Source organism: Rattus norvegicus, chromosome Y (assembly GCF_021556685.1).
Source record: "Rattus norvegicus strain SHRSP/BbbUtx chromosome Y, alternate assembly SHRSP_T2T, whole genome shotgun sequence".
NCBI classification, from domain to species: Eukaryota; Metazoa; Chordata; class Mammalia; order Rodentia; family Muridae; genus Rattus; species Rattus norvegicus.
The window spans coordinates 34,832,768-34,856,317 of NC_141555.1; the positions used below are offsets into that span (position 1 = coordinate 34,832,768).

At 37.3% G+C, this 23,550-nt stretch overlaps 1 long non-coding RNA gene across 2 annotated transcripts in view; it reads right to left on the reverse strand.

Annotated features, from left to right (window-relative positions):
* Positions 1–961: 961 nt before the first annotated feature.
* Positions 962–23,550, reverse strand: part of LOC147998007 (uncharacterized) — a 40,440-nt gene continuing 17,851 nt past the window's right edge. The window contains exons 2-5 of one of the 2 annotated variants that reach the window (XR_015647437.1): positions 20,354–20,418; positions 15,700–15,759; positions 14,186–15,181; positions 962–1,751 (exon numbers count right to left, since the gene is read on the reverse strand). This is a non-coding gene — a long non-coding RNA (uncharacterized LOC147998007). Of the gene's footprint in view, positions 1,752–14,185; positions 15,182–15,699; positions 15,760–20,353; positions 20,422–23,550 lie in introns of those variants that run through there. The other variant, XR_015647436.1, reaches the window with a different exon arrangement.

Consider the following 23,550-nt stretch of genomic DNA (forward strand, 5'->3'; position numbering starts at 1 on the left):
TATAAGTAGGACTGTATCAAAGCAGCGTATGAATATCAGACTAAGGGTATGTGGCCATTGGAAATTTGTAACTGAGCTGAAACTCTTGCTAGACTCAAACTGCAGTAAAAGGTCTTCTCTAGATACCTGGTGTAGTAGTTCGTGTTCCCTAAGAGATAGTAAAGGATGAATCTCTCTGTACAGAGCTATCGAACTAGTCACAATTATCACACACTATGGACCACATACTTTAACACTGGCTGACTATTTTTAAAGTCCTAGAATCCATTATTTTATTAGTTCAAAAGGCTAGATGTCACATCTGGTCATTTGTATATGGATACATCTTCAGTATGCAGGTTCTTATGTCTTTGAGTGTTTGGTAGCATTGTTAGTGCAAAAATGAAAAAGTAAATGCTTCTTTCTTCCATGTTTTCTATAGGGATTCTACTAGAATGCATGGTTTAGAATACATTGGGTATGCCACTCTCAAACAGACCAGTATCTTCAACTGAACATTCTATTCTGGGAAGCTGCACCCTGTCAGCATGGCTCATGTGTATGTGAACTGCAAGATCAAGTCTGAGAAAGCGGTCCTGTTCATCGATCCCACCTGCCCCTATGAAAGAAATACCCAAGACTTCCTCAATCAACTCCTTTGCAAACATGGTCTTCTGGGATTTGAAGACATTACATCTACTAACAACACCAATGCGATTCAAAATTACTTTCAACAGCTGCCTGGAGTGAGATTTGTTCCTTGGGTCTTTATATGTAGAGAAAGACTGCATAGGCAGACACAGTGATCTAATCTACCTGCAACAGAATTAAGAGATGATGATGTGGCTGAAGCAGATTGGAGCTCTGCAGTTATAAAAGGGATGTCAGTAAAAGCCCATGCTGACAGCAGACATTCAGACATCCTGAAACCATGCTGAGAGTTGATGTTTGTCACAGATGATTTCAGTATTTTCTTATGATTGGGATTTTCAACAAATTGGCTTTTATTCTATTCCTCAGTGCAAAAAATCTGTTGCTGTTGGCCTCAAACCATGGGTTAGGGAAACTTAAGAGACAACAGTGTTTTCATTATCCAGTCTTCATGTGCTGACATGTCTCTACCTCTAAGTCCATGTTTCACAATCCAGTGGATTTAAATCTCCAGGGAATCAGTTACTGTTTTTCTACCATGCTGGTCTGCTGAAGTCATTTTACAGAAGTCTACTTCCTAGTAATTATTAAAGTATTGAATATTGTGAAGTTGTTTATGATTTACACACAGGCCTTTCATGATCCAATCATGTACCATCCCACTTCTGCATTTGCAGCTCTCAGCCAGTGTTCTCAACCTATCCATCCAACGACCCACAGAAGTCCACAGTTGCATGAGGATGCTGTTTGAAAAACAGATGAATAGCTTTAGCATAGTTGTTCTTCACTGTAGCCATATTAACACATACCGCAGAGCACTGATTCATAACAGCTCTGTTTGTAGTATTTTATTGCCCATAAAGCCCCAAACAGTTGTGAGTTGATTTTTTTCAGAGTACCAGCAAAGTCAAATATGAAATGCAAAATTTCAGAATTCTCCTTCCAAGGCTGTTTGTGAAAGAAGTTGTTTGCAAAACACTGTACTAATAAATTTATTCCATTCTCACTTTGATATTTTGATTTGATATCTTGAAGTGCCATTTAATTATCATTGAAGTGCAGGTTCCGTCTATTGTCTCCTGAGAAGGATTCATTCCTCAAAAGGTAGTATCTGCAGATGCCTGAAAAAATAAATATAAAGACGAGATATTGATGAAGTTCTAGGTTAAAGAAGCAACATCCCACCCCAAAGATCCATATAAGAAATACATTTTACATTGACCTTATATTATGCAGAAATTATTCACATATTCCCTCTATCTCTGGGGTTTAATTAATCTCAGATGAATAGTTGACAACCAAGAGTAGCCTTTAGTATCATTTTACCCTCTTCACTAATAATTTTGAGCAAATGGAACACTAAAAGATCACAAAGAAGAAATGGTTATATCAAAAGATACATGTGGGTCAGCTTTAACTCTCATGGTCAAGGTGACTTTGGACACGGTCGTTATGGTCATGGATTGCTCTCATAAGACTCTGCAGAAATTGTTCCTACTGCCTCACTTTAAGCTCAAGGAAGTCCAAGCTCCCAGAGCTGATCAGGTTCCCTTATAATGCACTTGAAAGCCACATACGCTTAAGAACATTTGATGTGCTTTAGCTCTATTTTCAGGATTTTTAAGCCTCTACCAAATAGCAAACTGTCCTTTTTACTCCCTTCTCAACACCTCTAAATCTGCCCTATCTCAATTGCTCAGTTGTCATTAGTCATAGTGCAGCACCCCAAATATGAGCTTATCTTACTGTGTTTCTAACATCCTGCCTGCTACACCAATGGCCACTCCATACTAGATCTCACATGACTGGTAGCTCTTACTCCACCCTTAAATCCTTTCTCCACCCTTGTGTCTACTAGCCTGTTTGCAGGAATACTAGATATCCTCACAACTGGTTGGCCAAGAGCATCTTTATTGAACTATAGAGAATCAATTTGGGAACAGGACCTTCAGTGTTTGCAGGAAGATTCCCGATCTAAGAATCAAAACGTGACCAAACAAGACTCAATCCATGTCTCTGGTTTTGTGTGGGAGATAGAGGAGTTAGAATTTCAGAGTTGAAATTCAAATAATTGTAATATACATGTAGTATTAATTATGCCAGGATAAAAGGATCCAAAAAGTGGAAATGGGCAATATGAAAGGCAAGAGAAAAATCCCTAGTACAGCAAACAATGTGGACCTGCTAGAGAGACTGGGCTCTTTCCAGCCATCTGAATTTGTACTTGAAATTCTTCTGACCACTTCTTGATCTCTGCATGTAGAAAAGAACAAAAAGAAAAAGAAAACATAATAAAACAAAAAAAAATCACCAAAATGAAACTAAAAGCAAAAGCAAAAGCGAATCAACCCCAATCCTAAAAGAAGAGGACCAAGTGAAGATTGCTTGAGGTCCTCATTTTTAACTACAACTACAAGCGACCAATAGCTTTCAATTCAAATTTTTTTTCATTATTTTATTTGAAACTTCTCTGTGGGTCAAAGAAACAAGGTTTATAAGCTGCAAAAACAGGAAACAGAAACAAACCATACTATAGAGCTCACCACTGGTATTACTATGGTGACTGTGGGCAATGCGGAGAATACTGCTGTTTGACAATGGGTCTTTTGGTTTTATATATGCTGGCAATATCTATGATTCTGAAATGAATTAGAGTCATCACCGAATCATGACTAAATCAACTGTTCCTTTTCTTTGGATAACAAGATATGGCAAACTATTGACTGACTATCATTTGTATTTTGGACCTAGCCTCTGTGGTAAAGCTAAGGTTTTTGATGGAAAATCCTCCACCAAAACACTGTTTTGTCAATGGTGCTGCCAGCCAAAAACCATTTCCTGAGGCTAATCTGCAATCTCCAGAAGAGGAGATTTTATTTCTAATAATAATCTTCTACCAGAGAAGCTTTCTTCAAATCCCAGACATACAAGAGAGAAAAATTTAAAGCAGGTCCACTACAAGCAGCAAGAAGACAAGAATATACACTGGTTTCACAACTATGTATTACAGTATTTGGAATTTTAGCTAGAGGAATATGACAACCGAAGATGATCCAGGGAATACAAATGAAAAATTAAGAAATCAAAATGTTCTCGTTTGCAGATGTCATGACACCATTTTAAAAACTCTAAAAATGTATCAGTCTCTTAAGACTGAAAAAATACGGTCATAAAATCAGAATATCATACGAACACACAAAATTCCTTAGCCTTCCTTTATTAATTAATCAAAAATTGACATTATTATGCTATCTACTTATTCTTAAAACTATAAAAGTTTGATTTATTCAAGTCTTTAAGGTCCTTCAGAACATCAGCTGGAATGTTCTTATATGTTTTCTGGATGGATCATGGTTACTTCGTATGTCTTCTCATAGTATGCTTTATATCTATGCGAATTCAGGGTATTTTGTTATATATTTTAAGAGTGTTTCAAGTGGAATACTTCCCTTGTTTCTCTCCCATGGTTTGAAATTGGAAAACAGAAACGATAACGTGTTTTGAGTTTTCACTTTGAATTGTGAATATATTTTCAGCTTTAAGAAACTTAAACTTTTAAAGAACAATTGTCTCTATTCAGGATCACGTCTAGCTAATTCATAGTGGTCTTTGCATTTTTAATATTTTCATCCACAATATTTTATTTATATATTCAGATTATTGTGCGGGGAATTTGACCCATATTTCCTCAAAGTATGGTTTGGATTGGCATAAAGGAAGGCTAAGGAATTTTGTGTGTTCGTATGATATTCTGCTTTTATGACCGTATTTTTCAGTCTTAAGAGACTGATACATTTTTAGAGTTTTTAAAATGGTGTCATGACATCTGCAAATGAGAACATTTTGATTTCTTAATTTTTCATTTGTATTCCCTGGATCTTCTTCGGTTGTCATATTCCTCCAGCTAAAATTCCAAATACTGTAATACATAGTTGTGAAACCAGTGTATATTCTTGTCTTCTTGCTGCTTGTAGTGGACCTGCTTTAAATTTTTCTCTCTTGTATGTCTGGGATTTGAAGAAAGCTTATCTGGTAGAAGATTATTTTTAATGTTGACTTGAATCTGTTCACAAGTATTTTATTGAGAATATGTGTGTATAGGTTTAAATTAGTGTGTAAAATACTCCCTCTTCCTCTCTTTGTGTCAGTGGTCCGTACCTCTTTCTCCCTCTCTCATTACCTTCCCTTTTGCCAGATTGTCCCCCTGTCTCACTCTCTCTCCTTATTTTCTCTATCATTGTTAGATAATACCAGATTCAAAATAGAATTTTAATGTATTAAATCCTTTTGTCTACTTTATGAATTAGTCCTAAAAACTTTAAATGCTATTTAAATGTATATTCATTTCTTTTCAACTGAATACATGTGAATCTATGATGTTTGAGGTGGGAGAAATTAAATACCTGATTCTATGTAATTATTTAGTATAGAGCTGTTTTAATTATGCAAAGTGAGCTGATTTAATATTGCTATACCCAATACATCTAGTATATACTCTCACTTCCAACCCCGACCAGCAGGAAAGGAGCAACACCACACGTTCTTCTCAAAGCAGTTTATTCAGGAACCCTTTTGTCTGCAAGCAGGAACAATGCCTCCATCCAGCCCCCGAGGCCACTCCCTTATATCCTCCCTCAACGACCTCACCAGTCTGTGTAACCTCTGTTCATAGGTCCACGTCATATAATGTTATGGTGCTTCTGCGCAGTTCTCACAATGGGGCATGGGCTTAATTTCAGGTGCTATTCGTGAGACGTGGCAGCAGTCCCGGAATCCATCTTGGGATTGCCACTACGCCAGCTCCCCACAGTAAATCACGAATGCTTTAAAAAATATTCTAGATTTGGGACTGTAAATCTAAATAATCTGTGTTTTCTCCATGTTTCCTATATTCTCTATCATTTTATTAATTCAACCCTTTCATTACCTAACATGGCCAGAGGTTATGACGATCTTGTTAATACTTTCCAAGAGTGACCCCTTCCTTTCATTCATTATATAGTTGTCTACATTTTACTGATTTCAGCCATGATGAGTTGGATATACATGTTATACACCTTCCACAAGGCCAAAAAGTCATTCTGAAACAAGGTGAAAAGAGACTTTAGGTGTAGAAAATTGTGGGAGGGATCAGACATAAAGTGTGTCTTCTGGATACAAGAAGTATTGCCCTCATGTCACATAGCAGCTGTTGTTTCCTGCACAGCTTCAAACCAGTCAACAGGGAAGAATGCAGGGAAAAGGCCTGAAAACTGCTATACCTATCTGACATACTATGGACAGTTAGTATCTTCAGTTGGAGGATTGAAAATTATTTGTAAGGGTTTATCATAGAGTTATTAAACAGTACTTTAATGTAGAAGATATACACAGGAAGGATTCAAAGAAATAGAGTGATGTGGAAAAAATAAATGGAAAATTATCATCAACATTCATTGGTGGAAATTCTCAAAGAGTAAAATATATAAACTATATTCCTCAGTATAATGTATGTAGAAAATGTTTTATTATATAGGGATATTTCATGAAGCGACCTTATGATTTCAGTTGGTTAAAACAGATCTGCCAATTCTGTGAGTTTAATGAGTGCATTATGTAATTTGATCTTAATGATTTTAAAGTGGCTATTTTCAAAAATAGTAAGCATTATTTCCATGTACATGTTCAAAAACGTGCTTCTATAAATAATATTAGAAAAACTAAAACACTATATATCAAGAAACTAAATTAAATTAGGCTACATATCTAAACAAAATATTCAAAAGTGAAGAAACTCAAGTGACTAAGAATCGAAAGTGAAATATTTATCATCCTTATACAATACAGAAATGCAAAACAAAATTATTCTGAGAATTTTTTCCTCCCTTTCAGAAATTTTAGTTTTATAACACATGAGTCAACTTATGTTTGCTGTGTTATGGAGAGAGGGGAACATTACTATTCTCCTGGTTGGAATGCAAACTTCTACAGCACCTTTTGAAATCAGTATGATGTTTCTTCAGGAATCCGGAAATGGATGCGCTTAAAGATATAACTCGAGGAAAATATATCCAAATTTTGATTCATCCTAGTATAGAGACCCTTGAATAATTAGAAATATTCAAGTTGTTCCTTTACAAATGAATGCATAAAGAAAATGTGGGTCTTTTACAGATTGAAAAAGGAAAGCATGTAATTTTCAGGACAATGAATGGATCTTGTGAAAGTCATCATAGATGAGATAATCCAGATCAAAAAAGAAAAATGGGAGACATTTTCACTTTAATCTGAATGTTAATTCTCCACACTATTTCGGTTTGATTAGTTTAGTGTAAATTCAAGGGATGCGGTCCAGACTGTCCTCACTTTGGGACGTACAAATGAACTTATGGATTGCAGAGGAACACTGTCAAGAACAGGAATGTCAAACGTGAAGAAAGAGGGAAGAGGATGACAATGGAGGGAATATAGAGATGTACAGTTAAGTTGGGAAACATTTGAGGCATGGAAAGGAATCCCAATGCAACAGAAATAAAAAATATTTTTTTTTGCAGTGGTAACTAAAGATTTATAGCTATAAGGACAGGAGATAAAACATTGATTGGGTGTATCTATGTGATTTTCAATAGTAAGAAACTCACGAAAATTATGGATTTCAACTCTCAACAAACCTATAGTACAGAAAATGAAATATATAGTCCTTAAGGAGACAGATGTGAATATCTCTGTTGTAAACATAAATGTGTTATATTGTACACATTATATGTATAAAATAATATATTTATTTGTTTACATTTCAAATGTCATTTCCCAAACTGGTTTTTCTTTCTTAAATTCCCTAAGCTATTCCGATCCTCATTTTTCTAATATGGTGCTCCCCACTTCGACTTTTGCCCTCTAACATCCCCCTTCTCCTTGATATGACATCTCCACAGGACCAATTGCTTCCCTTCCCAGATATGGCAGTTGAGGCAGTTGTCTTCCCCATATGCTCTGGTATCTATGTAGCAGAAGTCTTGGACTGGCCAAAGCATATACTAGAAGGTGGAAAATTTCCTGAACCTCTGAAGGGTAAGCTTAATTGATACTGTTGTTCTTCATATTGGGTTCCAAATCCCTCCAGATCCTTAAGTCATTCCCCTATCTCTTCCTTTGTGGCTGTCAGGTGCTGTCAAATGCTTAGGTGTTTCTGCATCTGTCACGGTCAGGTGATGGCAGAGCCCCACGGAGGACAGACGTATTAGGCTCTTATCTGCGAGCACATCTTGACCTCAGGAATAGTCTGAGGATTTGGAGTCTCTGGATGAAATTGTTCTTCTGGTCGGGTGGTCTCTGGATTGCCTTTCCTTCAGTCTCTGCTCCATTTTTGTATTTACATTTTTTAGATTGGATATTTATAGGTAAAAAAAAATGTGAGCTGTGTGGGCAGCACCACCCCTTCACTGGGGGGCATGTCTAGCTACAGGAGGAAGTCTCTAGTTGTTCTATCTATTTTCCTGCTCGGTATTTAAACTACCACCATCACAGTAAGTTTCTGGGATACACTTGCATCTCCGGCATCTGGGATTTTCCTGGGGATACCCAAGTTCACCACCCACCACTGACGCTTATTGTTATTTACTCCACGTTTCCTCTGAATTTCTCTCCTGTCTCTTTTAATTGGTGCAACTCCCACCACTTTATCCATCATTTTCCACATCTAGCTAGATTCTTCCACTCCACTGCATTCCATGACTATTTTGTTCTCCCTTCTAAGTGGGTTCCAAGTATCCGCCATTTGGCCTTCTCACATGTTACCCTTCATGTTATAAAAGATTTGTATAGTGGGTATTCTGTTAGCAGGGCTAACATCTACTAGTCACTAAGTCCATCCCATGTTATGTCCTTTTCGATTTCTGTTACTTCACTATTTTCATGTTCCATCATTTGTCTACAGAGTTCTTGGTGTCCTCATATTTAATACCTAAGTAATGTTCCATTGTTTACATATAGCACACTTTCTGTATTTATTCCTGAGTGGAGATGAGGTATATCATGGTTCTTTCCAGCATTCGACTGTTATAAGTAAGACTGCTGTGAATATCTTCAACCACATGTCCACGTTATGTATGGATCAAGTTTGAGTATATGTGTTGAAGTGAGTGGTAAAGCTGGGTTTTCAAGTAAAGCTGTTTGCAATTTTCTCTGGACCTCCACACTGATGATATCCAAAGTGGCTATCAGCTACTAATCCCGCAAGCAGTGGAGGAGTATTCCAATTTCCCTACATCCTAGCCCACTCTGCTACTGCATTAGTTTTTTTGTCTTAGCCAATCTGATTGTTTTAAGGAAGACTCTTATGTTGATTTTGATTTGCCTTTATGTGAACTAAGGATGTTAAACATTTCTCGATATGTTTTTCACCTATTGAGATACCTCAGTTGAGAATTCTTGGTTAGCTCTCTAATCCAGTTTAAAAGTTGGGTTCTTTGTTGTGTGGGAGTTTACCTTTCTGAGTTCTTATATTTTTAATTTTGGCACTCTCTCAAATGTAGGGTTCGTAAAACTCTTTTCCAAATGTGTAGGTTGTTGTTTTCCTATTGGTAGTGTACTTGGCTTTAAAGAAAGTTTTCAGAATGATGGGATTTTGTAAATTGACTGGTGATCTTAGAGCCTTTGGTGTACTGTTCTGAAAATTTTCTCCTGTGTAAATGTGTTCTAGGCACTTTCTGACACTGCCCATTCTATTGGCTTCTGCATATGTGATTGTGTGTGGATTTCCTTGATGTGATTTGACTTGAACTTTGAAGAAGGAGATAGAAATTGTTCAATTGGCACACAGCTATATACAGAACAACAGTTAGGGTAACATCATATCTTAGAACGATTTGGTTTATGTATAACCTACTTAGTCATAAAGGAAATGCAAATCAAAACAACCCTGTGATTCTATCTCACATCAGTCAGAATGGCTAAGATCAAAGACTCAGGTAACAGCAGAGGCTGGAAAGGATGTGGAGAAAGAGGAACACTCCTCCATTGTTGTTGGGATTGCAAACTGGTACAACCTCCCTGAAAATCAGACCTGAGTTTCCTCAAAAATTGGTCATTGCACTTGCTGAAGACCCAACTATACCTCCCCTGGGCATATACCCAAAAGATGCTCCAACATACAACAAAGACAAATGTTAAACTATGTTCATAGCAGCCTTATTCATAATATCCAGAAGCTGGAATTAACCCAGATGTGCTACACGAGAAGAATGGATACAGAAAATGGCCTATATTTACACAATGGACTAGTACTCATTTATCAAAAATAATGAGTTCATGAAATTCATAGGCAAATGGATGCACCTAGAAAATATCATCCAGAGGGTGGTTACTCAATTACAGAAAAACAAAGTATGCACTCATTTTTAATTGGTTATCAGTGCAAATGCTCAAGTTAACTATGATACAAGGCACACACCACATGAAACTCAAGAAGGAGGACCAAAATGCAGATGATTTACTCCTTCCTTGAAAGAGTAAATTAAATATCCATAAGAGGGGTAGGGAGATATTGTTCTTTGGAGACTGAAGGAATGACCATTCAGAGTCTGCTGGACATGTGACACACACACACACACACACACACACACACACACACACACACATATGCACCACAACTATTGTGGATAAAATAAGGCTTTCAGAGTCTATCATTTGAAGGAGGTACACAATATTTACACAGGGAACTAGGAGAATTCAGCTGAAGGACTTTTTTGTTTTCTGGCTGTACTGAGAGCTGAAAACCAGTTGGTAAGAGTGCCTACACACTTGAAGGCAGAGATAAGACCACCTTTTCTGCTCCAAGTTACCTGTTGTTTGGACTCAAGGACACAATGAGAAGATTGAGTGTTAGAATAAGAAGTATAAAAGAGAGTGAAGAATCCCAACTTATAGGGCCAGTAAATATCTTCAAAAAAATTTGAAGAAATCTTCCCCAACCTAAAGACAGAGATGCCGAAAAACATGCCAGAAGCCAAAAGAGTTCTAAGTAGATCTTACCAGAAAAGAAATTCCTCACATCGCATGATAGTCAAAATACTAAATGCACAAAATAAAGAAAGAAGTTTAAAGGCAATAAGGGAAAAAGGTCAAGTAACATATAAAGTCAGACCTATGAGAATTACACAATGTTTCTCACCAGATACTATGAAAGTCAGAAGATCCTGCAATGATATACTCTAGACCATAAAAGAACACAAAAGCCATTCCAGTCTACTATTGCCAGGAAAATTCTCAATTAACACATATGGAATAACAAAGATATTCCATGACAGAACGAAATTTATACAGTATCTTTCTACAAATCCAGCCCTACGAAAGATAATAGGTAGAAAACTCTAACACAAGGAGGGAGACTACACACTATAAAAAGCAACAAACTAATCTTGCTATGAAACCAAAAGAAAAGAGACACACAAACATGATTCTACCTCTAACAACAAAAATGACAGAAGCAACAATCACTATTCCTTAATATATTTTAACAACAATGGAGTGAATTTCCCAATAGAAAGACGTAGACTAAATGAATGGATACATAAAGAGTACCCAGCATTTTGTTGTATGTAAAAAGCACAACTTAGAGACAAAGACAGACACTACATGAGAGTATTAGGCTAGAAAACAAATTTTGAAGCAAATGGTCTGATAGACGGAAGCTGGATTTGCCATTCTACTATGGAATATAATTGATTATCAACCAAAAGTTTTCCAAACAGGTGAGGAAGGAAATTTCATATTTATCAAAAGATTATCACAGCAATAGGAACTCTCACTCCTAAATATTTTTGCTCCAAATACATGGGGAACTGCATTCCTAAAGGATACCTTACTAAAGCTCAAAGCACCCAATGTTCCTCACATAATAAGAGTGGGAGATTTCAACACCACGTTCTCTTCAATGGACAGATCATGGAAATAGAAATTAAACAAAGATCTAGACAAACTAACAGAAGTTGTGAACAAAATGGACATTACAGATATTTATAGAATATTTCATCCTAAAACAAAATAATATGCCTTCTTCCCAGCATCTCATAGTATTTTTTCCAAAACTAATCATATAACAAGTCACAAAACAGGCCTCAACAGATCTAAGAAAACTGAAATATGTCCATTTATCCAATCAAACCGTGACAAACAAAGGCTGATCTTCAATATCCACAAAACATCAGCGAGCCCACACATACCTGTAAGTTGAACAGTGCTCCACTCAAAGATAACTTGTCAAGCAAGAAATAAAGAAAGATTAAAGACTTTTTAGAATTTAATAAAAGTGATGGCACAACATACATATGCTGTACTCAACAATAAAAGAACCTCTGGGAGAATCACCATTCCTTACCTCAAGCAGTATTACAGGGCAATAGTGATTTAAAAAAATCAATGACAAAAAAAAGTTGTATTTGTACAGATCTAGGAATGTTGATAAGTGGAATAGAATTGAAGACCCCAAGACAAACACACACATCAATGGTCACTTGATATTTGACAAAGAGGCCAAAACCATCCAATGAAAAAAAAAATTAGGATTTTCAACAAGTGGAGGGCAGCATGTAGAAGTATGCAAATAGATTCATTTTTATTGGTCTAATCAAACCTTAAGTCTGAGTGGATCAAAAACCTCTACATCAAACCCAATAAACTGAAACTATAAGTAGAGAAGAATCTTGATCACATGGGCACTGGGAAAAATTTCCTGAACTAAACACCACTGGTTTGTACTGTAAGATCAAGAATCAGAAATGAGACTTCATAAAACTGCAAAGATTCTGTAAGTCAAAGGACACTGTTATTAGGAGAAAACAGCAAACAAATGATTGGGAAAAGATCTTTATCAATCCTACACCTGATACAGATCTAATATCCAAAATATACAAATAACTCAAGAAGTTAGACACCAGAGAGCCAAATAATCCTATGAAAAATGGGGTGCAGAGCTAAACAGAGAATTCTCAACTAAGGAATAACAAATAGCTGATAACTGTGTAAAGAAATGCTCAACATCCTTAGTCATCAAGGAAATAAAAATAAAAATAGTCCCGAGGTTCCACCTCACGGCAGTCAGAATGGCTAAGATCAAAAACTCAGGTGAAAACAGATGTTGGTGAGGTTATGGAGAAAGAGGAACACTGCTCCATTATTGGAGGGATTGCAAACCTGTATGATAACTCTGGAAATCATTCTGAAGTTTCCTGAGAAAATTGGATAATGCCCTAACTGAGGACCCAGCTGTACCTGTACTCTGCATACACACAAAAGATGGTGCAACATACAACAAAGACACATGCTCCACTATGCTCACAGCAGTATTATTTATAATAGCCAGGAACTGGAAAGAATCAAGATGCTCTTCAACTGATGAATGGATACATAAAATGTGATACATCTGTACAATGTTCTACTACTCCACATTAAAATCAATGAATTCATGAAACTTATAAGAAAATGGATTGACCTAGAAAGCGTCACCCTTAGTGAGGTAACCCAATCACAGAAAAGGACACATAGTATGCACTCTCTGATACGTGCATTTTAGTCCAAAAGTTCGAATTCGGCAAGATATAATCCACAGACCACATGATGTTCAAGAAGAATGATCAAATTATGCAAGCTTCACTCCTTCTTAAACGGCGGAACAAAAAACATTCACGGGAGTTTATGTGGAGGCAAAGGTAGAAGTAGAGACTGAAGGAATTCATGCCCCACCTGTGGCTCATATACATATATACAGTCACCAAAAGTATATAAGATTATTGACGCTAAGAAGTGCATGCTGACTGGAACTGGATATAGATGTCCCTGAGAGACACAGCGAGAGCAGGTCAAATTCATAGTTGAATGCTAGCAGCAAAACATTAATCTGAAAATGGAACACCAGTTGCAGGAATTAGAGAAGCGGTTGAAAGACCTGAAGGGGCTTGCAACCTCATAGGACAACAATGCCCAACAACGAAAGGCCCCAGGGAGTAAAGCATCACCCAAAGTATATACATGGATTGACTCATGGCTGTAGATGTATATGTAGCACAAGATGGCCTTTTTGGGCAACAAGGGGAGGAAAAGCTCTTAATCCTTCCAAATGTGGACTCTTAATATAAGGAAGGTGAGAAAGATTAGACGGGTGGATGATGTGGATGGGAACACCATTATCGAAGAAGGAGTGAGAGCAGATAGATGACGTATGAACAGGAAACCAGGAAATGGTATATTTGAAACTTAAATTAAAAAATCATATAAATGAAAAGAGGATCCTCAGATTCCTTTGAATAGGTGGAGGAATATCTAATTTCCCTGTGTGCAGAAGAGGAATTTTTGCTGTCCCTCCAGGAAAAGGTGATAGATTTTTGATGTTTTAAAGTATAAGGGTGAAATAGGATCTCCCCTGGACTGTATGGAATGTGCATAGCTTCTCTTCCTCTTATGTCTGGAGTACTATTGAGCAGAAGTTGAAGGTTGATTGATACCTTGGAAATTATAGAACATTCCAGCCACACACTACTTCAGCAACTCCAAACTGAAAATCACAGTAAAGAATACACACCTGAATATCCATGGTAGGCAGTCAACAGTCTTAGAAGTCTTGTACGAGGCTCTAATGCAGTAGTCTTAGGTTCAGTATCTTATTCAAATATATGTCCATCTACACATTCCTCTGCATGTGAAAGGACACCTCTGTGTAAGGGAACACAATGAAGATAGTAGTCTGATTTGTGCTGGCTTTTAGACTCTTGTTTGAGAACTCAGTCCAGATTTCTCTGAGATCTATTCGTCAGAACAGTGTTTCTCAGGACAATAAACTTAGAAATTTTAGAGAGGAAATGGATTTGGCATATGGGGAATGTGTCGTAATTCCTTGGCCTTCTGGAGTCCTCTTAATTGTATAAGTCTAAATCTTACTCAGTAAGATGGTGGAGGTAGGGAACTTGCACAGAAGTAGGACTGTTGTGTCAGTCATCAAAAAGGTAATATACCAGACTTCATGGGAAAAAGTTGTTATTGCACCGTGGACATCACCGGGATTTCTGAGAAAATGTGCAAAGGAGATATTGTATACCGGTTTGTTAGAAGTTTAAAATCTCTGGCTACTTCTAAAATTATAAAAAAAAAACATTTTATTCTGGAGAAAATGTTAGTACCTCGTGGAGCAGAGGAAGATCCAGTATTGCTTGATCAGCTTCCTATTCTTTATCAGTATTTAGAATGTCCATATATTTTCATGGCATTTGAAAGTCCAGGTAGCAATTCTTCCATCAGTCCTATAGGTTGCATTTCATTCCAGCAGTTGTCTTTGGGCTTTGAAGACTTTTGTCAGACAAGAAAAGATCAACACCCCTTCCTTCCATGGAGGAATGTCTCAGAATACATGTAGCAGAAATAAGTTTGTATGTAATCCTAAACAGTTGGGATATAGCAGGCTCACAAAATCAAGAGAAGAAGTGCTAATGATGGCCACAAGAGAGTGCAGGCATGAGTACGCCTTGGGCAAAAGAAGATATTTCAGGCCAATGTGGGCCTTTGGTGAAAGTGCTCTTGTCCACTATACAGAGAAAAAAGGTGAAATACTTGTGAGTAGATGTGGAGTGTTGATGCTCCCATAGGGAAAGGAGAGACACTGAAGTTCTTCTATGAAATGGTGACATTACAGATCCCATGGACAGAAGATGTGAATTTGAGAACAACTGGAGCAAAAGGTATCATTCTGATGTCCCTCCTAGAGGAAGTTTTGAATGTGAGACACAGTTAAGTGTTAATTTTGTGACATCTTTCATCAAAAGTAGCATGGTTCAGAATCATTCTTTGTCAAATAGGTTAGCTGCTGAGGACCTTTTTGAGTGGAAGTGGAGTTTGAGACCTGGGTGCCAGAGATGACTTCAGGAATTGTAAGTCTTATAAGACAGATATCGGACACTCTTATATACAGAATGTACATTTGATATATACTGGACATAAATCGATGATCTAAAGTAATGACGTTTAAGAGTAGAATATTAAAGAAACGTAGAATCTGCTTAAAGTGACAAAACTATTTAAGGATAATGGAGTGTTCAAGCCTACCTTGAGCAGGCAAGCTAGGGCTACTTCACATATCGTATCTTCAGTTACACCATGGGAGGCCTGTCAGGGATCCAAGCATTAGTGTTATTCAGCAGTCATGATTTTCAGTCTCTAAATCCTCTTGAAGCTAATCATCGACGACGGTTATAAGCATGAAGGATGGTATATAGGACAAATAATGAAAGTTTCACGATTTACTAACATAGATCATAATTAAGTGAAGTGCCTTTGGTCACATCTGTATTTTCTTAGTGGCCATAATTAGATGGACATGATCTAAAACTCCCTATTAGAGGGTTACATTTGATCTAAACATCCGTATTAGAAGGTTGAGTATGCTCTAAGGACTCTTTAATCTTGGTCCTCTTGGGCAAAAAAAAAAAAATTCTGAGATCTCAATAGTAAACTATAGTCATTCTTATAACAGATCTTGGACAGAAGGGGATGGTGTAAGGTATTATTTGTCAAAGAATAAAAACCTGAAGGCTACCAATCAAAGTGAAGTGCTGATTTCCCTTCATCTAAAGTGGATGGTGTTGAGATGGCTTGGAAATAGGTGCAGTTTGAGTAACCTGTGTTCATAACTGCAACTTATGGGGTCATACTGAACTGTTTTGCTAAACAAGAAAGTGCCTGGCCATTTTTAACCAATTACCAAGATCCAGTCACCTAACTGTGAAGAATGAAAAATTCTAGCTCACCTTTGGTGGTGGGAAAACATATGGTATTGCATAATTTTCTTCCAATTATTCTTTCCAGCTTCCATTAGTCAGCATGCTCTTCTATCAGGGTGATTGTCTGAACTGTGATGCTCCATTGATACACACACACACACACACACACACACACACACACACACACATACACACACACATATGTGTGTGTGTGTATGTGTATCTGTACGTGTACGTATATGCATATGTATATGTATATGTTTATATAAGATGTATACATGTGTATATATATATCATATATGTATGTATATGTGATGTATATATGTATACCTATGATGTATATATATATATAATGTATATATACATATATACATATATGTGATGTATATATGTATATATGATGTATATATTTATAAGTGTACATGTGTACACATCCATAAATGAGAGATGGAAAAATTGCATTTCTGAGAACCTTCTGTAGTAAGGTTGCATATATTTTAATTTTAGCTATCTGTACTCTGCCCTCTGATCTACACCAAGAATCTTATGATGTCCCACTGGGAAATTGGAATTATGATTGCCTGGCAATCTTGGTCAAGTTTGGCAATTAAGAAAAATGAAGTTAAATCAGGTATAAGATGTCCTTGTAATTAAGTGATGCTCTTGGGGCATCCAGAGCTAGAGGCTACAACTGAAACTCCTCACAAATATAGATGGAATCAATGAGACTTGTCCATAGGAGCCAAACCTGAGATTTCTCTGTGAGCATCAATCCATACCAATACTCCCTTGGCCAGGAACTGGATGTCTATAGTTTTTGTGGATGAAGATCCCATTTTGTACTACATTGAACTGCATGTTATTGAATCTGATTCTGGCTTCTACAGAGGTATGCCATGAGACCATGGGGCCTCTTTCGTCAGAAGTGAAGTGAATTGAGCCCACTTTCAAATAATCAAAGTTTGGGGGTCTTTCCTTTATATGAGTACTTGAGAGGACATAAGGCAACCAGGGAATGTGTAGAGTAGGCTCAGTTGTAGGAGGGAGGTCTGACATTCTGTTCAATGACTTAGGTAATTGATGGAAAAAGGAAGATCTTGACGCCTTTAAGAAAGAGAAAACTTTGAGATCTGATTGTGCAAAGGTATGTGTTAGAAAACCCTTGGAGTTGGAGTTGGTAATATGAAACATCCTGTGAAACATGAATGTCATTATTACCTGATTTGGTAAAGGATTTTCCCCAACAATGCCGTTCAATTTCTATACTTCTTTAGTTGGTAGGAATTTTACATCTTGTATTTAATATGGGGAAGTGCAGGTAACATCCCAGGCCTTTTTTAAACAGCCTGCATGACTGTCTCTGGATCTTTTGCTCATTCAGTTTGTCTTAATATGTCCATATATTGGCAGCAACAAAGGGTGCTCTTGATTTCTAGTGATTGGATTGATTCCATCAATCAATGATTCTATATATAGGAACTGGGACCTCAAACCCGAGTGGAAGAACATATTTCTCTACCCACCATGGTAAAAGGTAAAAGCCTTGAATTTCTATTATTTAGAGTATATCCATGTGAGGTAATTCAAATTCGTGAGGGACTGCTTTAGAATACAAGGTATGGCATACTATTTTTTGGAAAAGCATGTCTCATGTCACCTTGTGAATAAAGGAATGTGTGAATTTCCTTTGGTCAAAGGAAGTGTACTCCATCAAGAGGTGAGAAAGATCCAAGGCCACACTGATGGGGAAGGAGTCACATCATCATTCATGGTGGTTCTCATGGCCTCGTCAAAGAGGAATGAGTCTAGGACGTATATCAGAACAGTAGAGTTCTGAGAAGAGATTCACAGAATGGGAAGTTCTGAGAAGATCTTTAGCAAAAGTGAAGTCCTGAATGTATTGGTTCAGAATGTGGAGGTCCCTAGTCATATTTTGAAGAAAAGAAGTATCCACTTCACCCATGGTCAGCAGGGGAAGGTTATCGGCTACACTGGGTCTTGGAGAAATGTTCTGCCTCTATCTCAGTAACTTCTAAGTATGTTCTCTATATGTATACCCTATATATCTTTTAGTCCAGGCAATGGTCACAACAACAGTATAAGTGGTTCAGGAAGCGGTGATGTTTCTTCATGGATGTGTTCAGCTACTCACATATGTGAATAAAATATAGGAATGGTGTATATTTTGATGACCTACTTTAAGGCACATAATATAAGAGTCAATTTAGCTTTGTGTCTTCTGAACTAGGATTTAGAAGCAGAGAAATATAAGATACCATTGTTTGCATATGTGTTGTATGAATACCTTGAATAAAGAGGTTAGTTTTAAGCAAACTTTCTTAATAGCTGTGTTCTGTGGCATAGGACGAAGGGCAGCTCTAGTGATTCTTTAGTTCCACAGGTACTCCAAAATTCCCATAGTACACAGGGAGGAGGTCTGAGACAATTGATGTGCACTGGGAATAATTTTTAGAGCCCTTTCAATAGAATTTGATTTCCCAAGCTCCCATTTGCAGAAGCTGAGGGTCTAAAATCTACTGGGTGGATTGAAGTAGAAAATTGACCCACAATCCTACTGGAAAGACAGGGAATGTTAGATGATCATTCATGTAGGATGCGTGGTATAACACTCCCTTGGTCTGGCAGCTCTTTAAGGAGAAAAGACAACACCACTTGATGGGAATAGGAATATAAAAGGGCCATGTAAGTCTTCAAGCAGGTTTTAAGCCTCTTTACCATAAAGGATCTAGGGCAATGCTGTACTTTGGCGAGTACTGACATGCTCTACAATATAAGAAGAAGGAGTAAGTTAACACTGGGTAAAGTGAACCCCATGTAAGAGAGGAAAACTCTAAAGCACTATTGAAAATGAAGAGAAATTTCTTCAGGCATAGTGTATATAGGTGCCATACACACTTCTGTCAACAGAAAAGTTCCCTGGTACCTTATACCAGGATAAAGTTTCCAGCAGTAATCATAAGTTTCAAATTCTCATTCAGAGTTTTATATATTCATAATTTCTGTTAATGCAAGAGAAAAGACAGGAACATATTTCTTCTGCCAAAGGCTTTGGATAATTGTTTCTGGCTAGGTTAATCCTTCTGGTTCGTTCAGCTGTTAAGATCTAAGCAGAAATGTTGAAATTATTACATTTCTATTGATTTGCCTGATTGCAGTTTGCAAGGGTTATATACTCTGATTCCAAACTTCGACTCTGGGACTTCAAACCGGAGTAGAGTCGAGTCCCTGGATTATAGAAGGAGTCACTTTTGAAAATATGTCTGATCAGTTAGGTATACAACTACTTTGTTGGAAATTCAAGGGCCCAATATTCAGAGAGAACATTTAGGAGGACTGGAAAGAGCGAAATGGTCACAGAATCCTTCAGGCAAAGGATTACCTTGGGTACTGGAAGAAGAGAGTCAAGTGCAACTGTTTTTACAGTCCAGAATAACCATGTGTCTGGGGACTATGAGGCGTGCTTGCCAGAAATTAGGGAATTTGCTCTTACATATTGGGTGGTAATCTCTGGATTTATCTTTTCCTCAAGCTGTTAAGCAGCAGGATAATCATGGACAACAAAGATGAAACTGCTCCATTTTATGTTACAAACCTTAAAGGCAGAACGTAGGTTAGGGCACAGATTTGCACTGACATGTCTGAGGACATCATGTCCATGTGGTCTGCCATTCCTTCAAACATTTATGTATGCCTGGCCACCCAGGTCAGAAGGAAACATTAAGACCTCTTAGAAGAATAGAACTGAGATTCTCTGGATAGAGGTGGATTCTCGGAAGAAACCATTGTCAGGGGATATTAATTTAAAGTTTCCTTAAGAAAAAATAAACATCTGTATGAGAATTCATTTCATTTGCTTCTCTGTATGTTCTTTATCAGAAGAATTTGTATTAAGCCACGTTCAACTTTAAGGGTATGTCTAGATTTTCTTATTCAAAGAAAGGGGAATATATTCATCTTACTTTGAAGAATATGCTTGTCAGGGGCTCTTCATTGCATCCCAAGTGAACCTCCAGTTTACCTTGAACTGACAGAGAAACCAGGGAAAAATTAGGAAACATATCTGTGGCACAGTCCATAATATCAAGAAATAGTGTGGGTTTCCTCACCCTAAATTAATATCTAAACTTCCTTTGGACAAACTAGAATGATATGAAGTAACCTTTCTTTCAGGGATAACATATGACACCTCCTTAATCAAAGAAAGAATAGATGAGTACCCCCGAGTAAAGAAGAGTTGCTGATGTCCCTGTGACAGGAAATTGTTTTGAGTATTCAAATTCCCCTAGTATTTGAGAAAAAATTAAATTGCTTACAATAGCTCAAGAGGTCCTACATTGCTTCATCTTCTAATGGTACTTCACAGTCTAGCATATACACATCTTTAGCTGAATCTGCAAGAGACTGAATATAGATTCCATGATTCAAGAAAAGTTGGGGGTGTCCTAAGCCTGATTGCCTCCTAAAAACTATATTCAACCAAAAAGAAATGAGCACCAGACTGATGACTTCACAACATATCATGTGACCTTACACAAGGAAGTAGCATGAGATTCCAGGATTTGCTCCCTCCTTTTGGATTTCAGTGAACCTTCAACAGAGGGATCAATGCTCCATGGTCTGAGGTAAAATATTCCATGGGCCCCAAGCAAAAGGGATGGTTCTGAGAGACCATTTGGTCAAATGAGTAACTCTAAGGCCTAATCATCCTGAGCAGAAAAAAATACCAATGTTTTTGAAAGGAGAAAGGTCTTAAACCAGTTTGAAAGTAAGGGACTATTCCTGATTACCTTCTATAGAAGACTATGGTCCCAGCACTCCAGGGCTCCATATTTTCAGAGAACTCAAGAAAATTCTTATCTCCAAGGCCTCCACTACAGACTTGACAGCAATCTGAGTTTTATTCTGAAATCTTGTGTCAAAGTCACTGGATCTAAACCCTATTTAAACTTACTATAAGCCGCACAGATATGGGTGTGAGGGATATTGGCCTTTCTGGTGAGAATCTTAGATAAATGGCCTTGGATCCAGGCTGGAAGTTTTATTCATTGGCCAAGGGACCTCAATCCATTGTTCTTGGAGATTTTTTGGTGGTCAGAGTTGTATTGGCTATGCAATAAGGTTTGAGGAACAAGTTCTGGTCAGCCACAAACAAAGTGAGAATCTTCTATGGATTCTTGTTCACAAGGATTCAGTTTCAGGTACACTACAGCAGAGGCTGAATGTTTGAGACACTCCTCAGTCACAAGGTCAATTCTAGATTTTGGTCCATCAGATGGCCATGTCTCTGACCCCTCCATTGCAGACAGAGGAAGAATAAAGTGTTTTTATTCCAGGGCAGTTGACTTCTAGTGTTTGTCGTTTTATAGGTATTTGAGTCCTTTGATGTTTAATGATATCGGACAAATGATTGGTTTTGTCTATTATTTTTCTTGTTAAATGTCGAATTATGTTTCTGTGGCTACCTACTTTATCTCTTTTTTGTGTTTTTTAAAAGTAGATTGTGTTCTTTCTTTTTCTGGGTGTAGTTTCCTGCCTTGTACTGGAATTTTCCATCTATCATCTTTTGTAGGACTGGATTTGTGGAAAGATATTGTGTAAATTTGGTTTTGTCATGGCATATCTTGGAATCTCCATCTATGGTAGTTGAGAGGTTTTACAGTAGCCTGGGCTGACATTTTTTTTCATTTAGGATCTGTGTGATATATGCCCAGGATTGCTAGCTTTCACAGTCTATTTTAAGAAATGTGGAATACTGATTGGTCTCCCTTTTTATGTTACTCGACCTTTTTCCCTTACTGCGTTTAACATTTTTTTCTTTGTTTTGTGCACTTTATATTTTAACTATTATGTGATGGAAGGAATTTCTTTTCTGCTCCAATTTTTTTGGAATTCTTTTTGCTTTTTGTACGTGCAAGGTTGTCTCTTTCTTTAGGTTAGGGAAGATTTCTAGTATAATTTTGTAGAAGATATTTACTGACCCTTCAAAGTGGGAGTTTCATTCTCTTCTATACCTATTATCCTTAGGTTTTATCTTCTCATTTTGTCTATGATTTCCTGGATGTTTTGGGTTAGGAGTTTTTTGTTTTGTATTTTTGGACAATTGTGTAACTGTTTTCTATGGTATCTTCTGCCCCTGAGATTCTTTTCTATATTTTATATTCTGTTGGTTGATGCTTGCGTTTATGACTTCTAATATCTTTCCCAGGTTTTCTATATTCAGAGTGTTCATCTTTGTGTGGTTTGCTGCTGTTGTTGTTGTTTTTGTTGTTGTTGTTGTTGTTGTTGTTGTTGTTGTTTTCTGTTTCCATTTTTACTTCCTGATGGATTTTTCAATTCCTCCAGCAGCTTGTTATGTTGTAATGTAATTCGTTAAGGGATTTTTGGGTTTCCTCTATGAGGTCTTCTATCTCTTTACATCTGTTGTCTTGTATTTCTTTGATGGAGTTATTTATGTCCTTCTTAAAATCCTTTAACCTCATCATGTTCAGTGATTTGAACTACAAACTTTTCTATCTCTTTTCTGGTGTGTCAGGGGTATACTAGGCTAGCTTTGGTGGGAGAACTGGTTTCTGATGATGTCTAGTAACATCAGTTTATGTTCCTTAGGGAATTATACTTGCCCCTCACCATCTGGAGTTAGCTGGTTTTGCTGTCTCTGAAAGTGGCTTGAATTCTCTCTTAGCCTGTGTGTCAACAGTAATGGGACCGTTGTTCTCTCTTGAATTATCTTGTGTCCAAGAACTGTGGATAAATTTCAGCTATATGGAATAGATAGAAACAAAAGTATGCTGTAACAGACTGCACCTCTTTTCGTGGGTTCTGAGCACTCCAGGAAGTTACCTCTGAGAAGAAAAAGTCTTTCCTGTGCTCTTGAGTGTGTCAGCACTCCTGGAAGTCCATCTATTTCCTCATTGGATCTGGGGACAGAGAGCTGAGGTACAGGTTCAGCTCTGGGAACACAGCTCTGGGTCCTCTTGGTTTTTAAACTTTCACTGGAACAGCTCACAAAAGAAATTTGACTCCCTGATAAGTAAGTGCCTAGGAATCATCATCTCTCTGTCTCTTCAGAGATGGGACCACAAACATATGGCAGCTGGCATTTTCACATGGATGCTGTGAATTAAACTTAGGAATCTCATTCTTTCATGTCAAATAT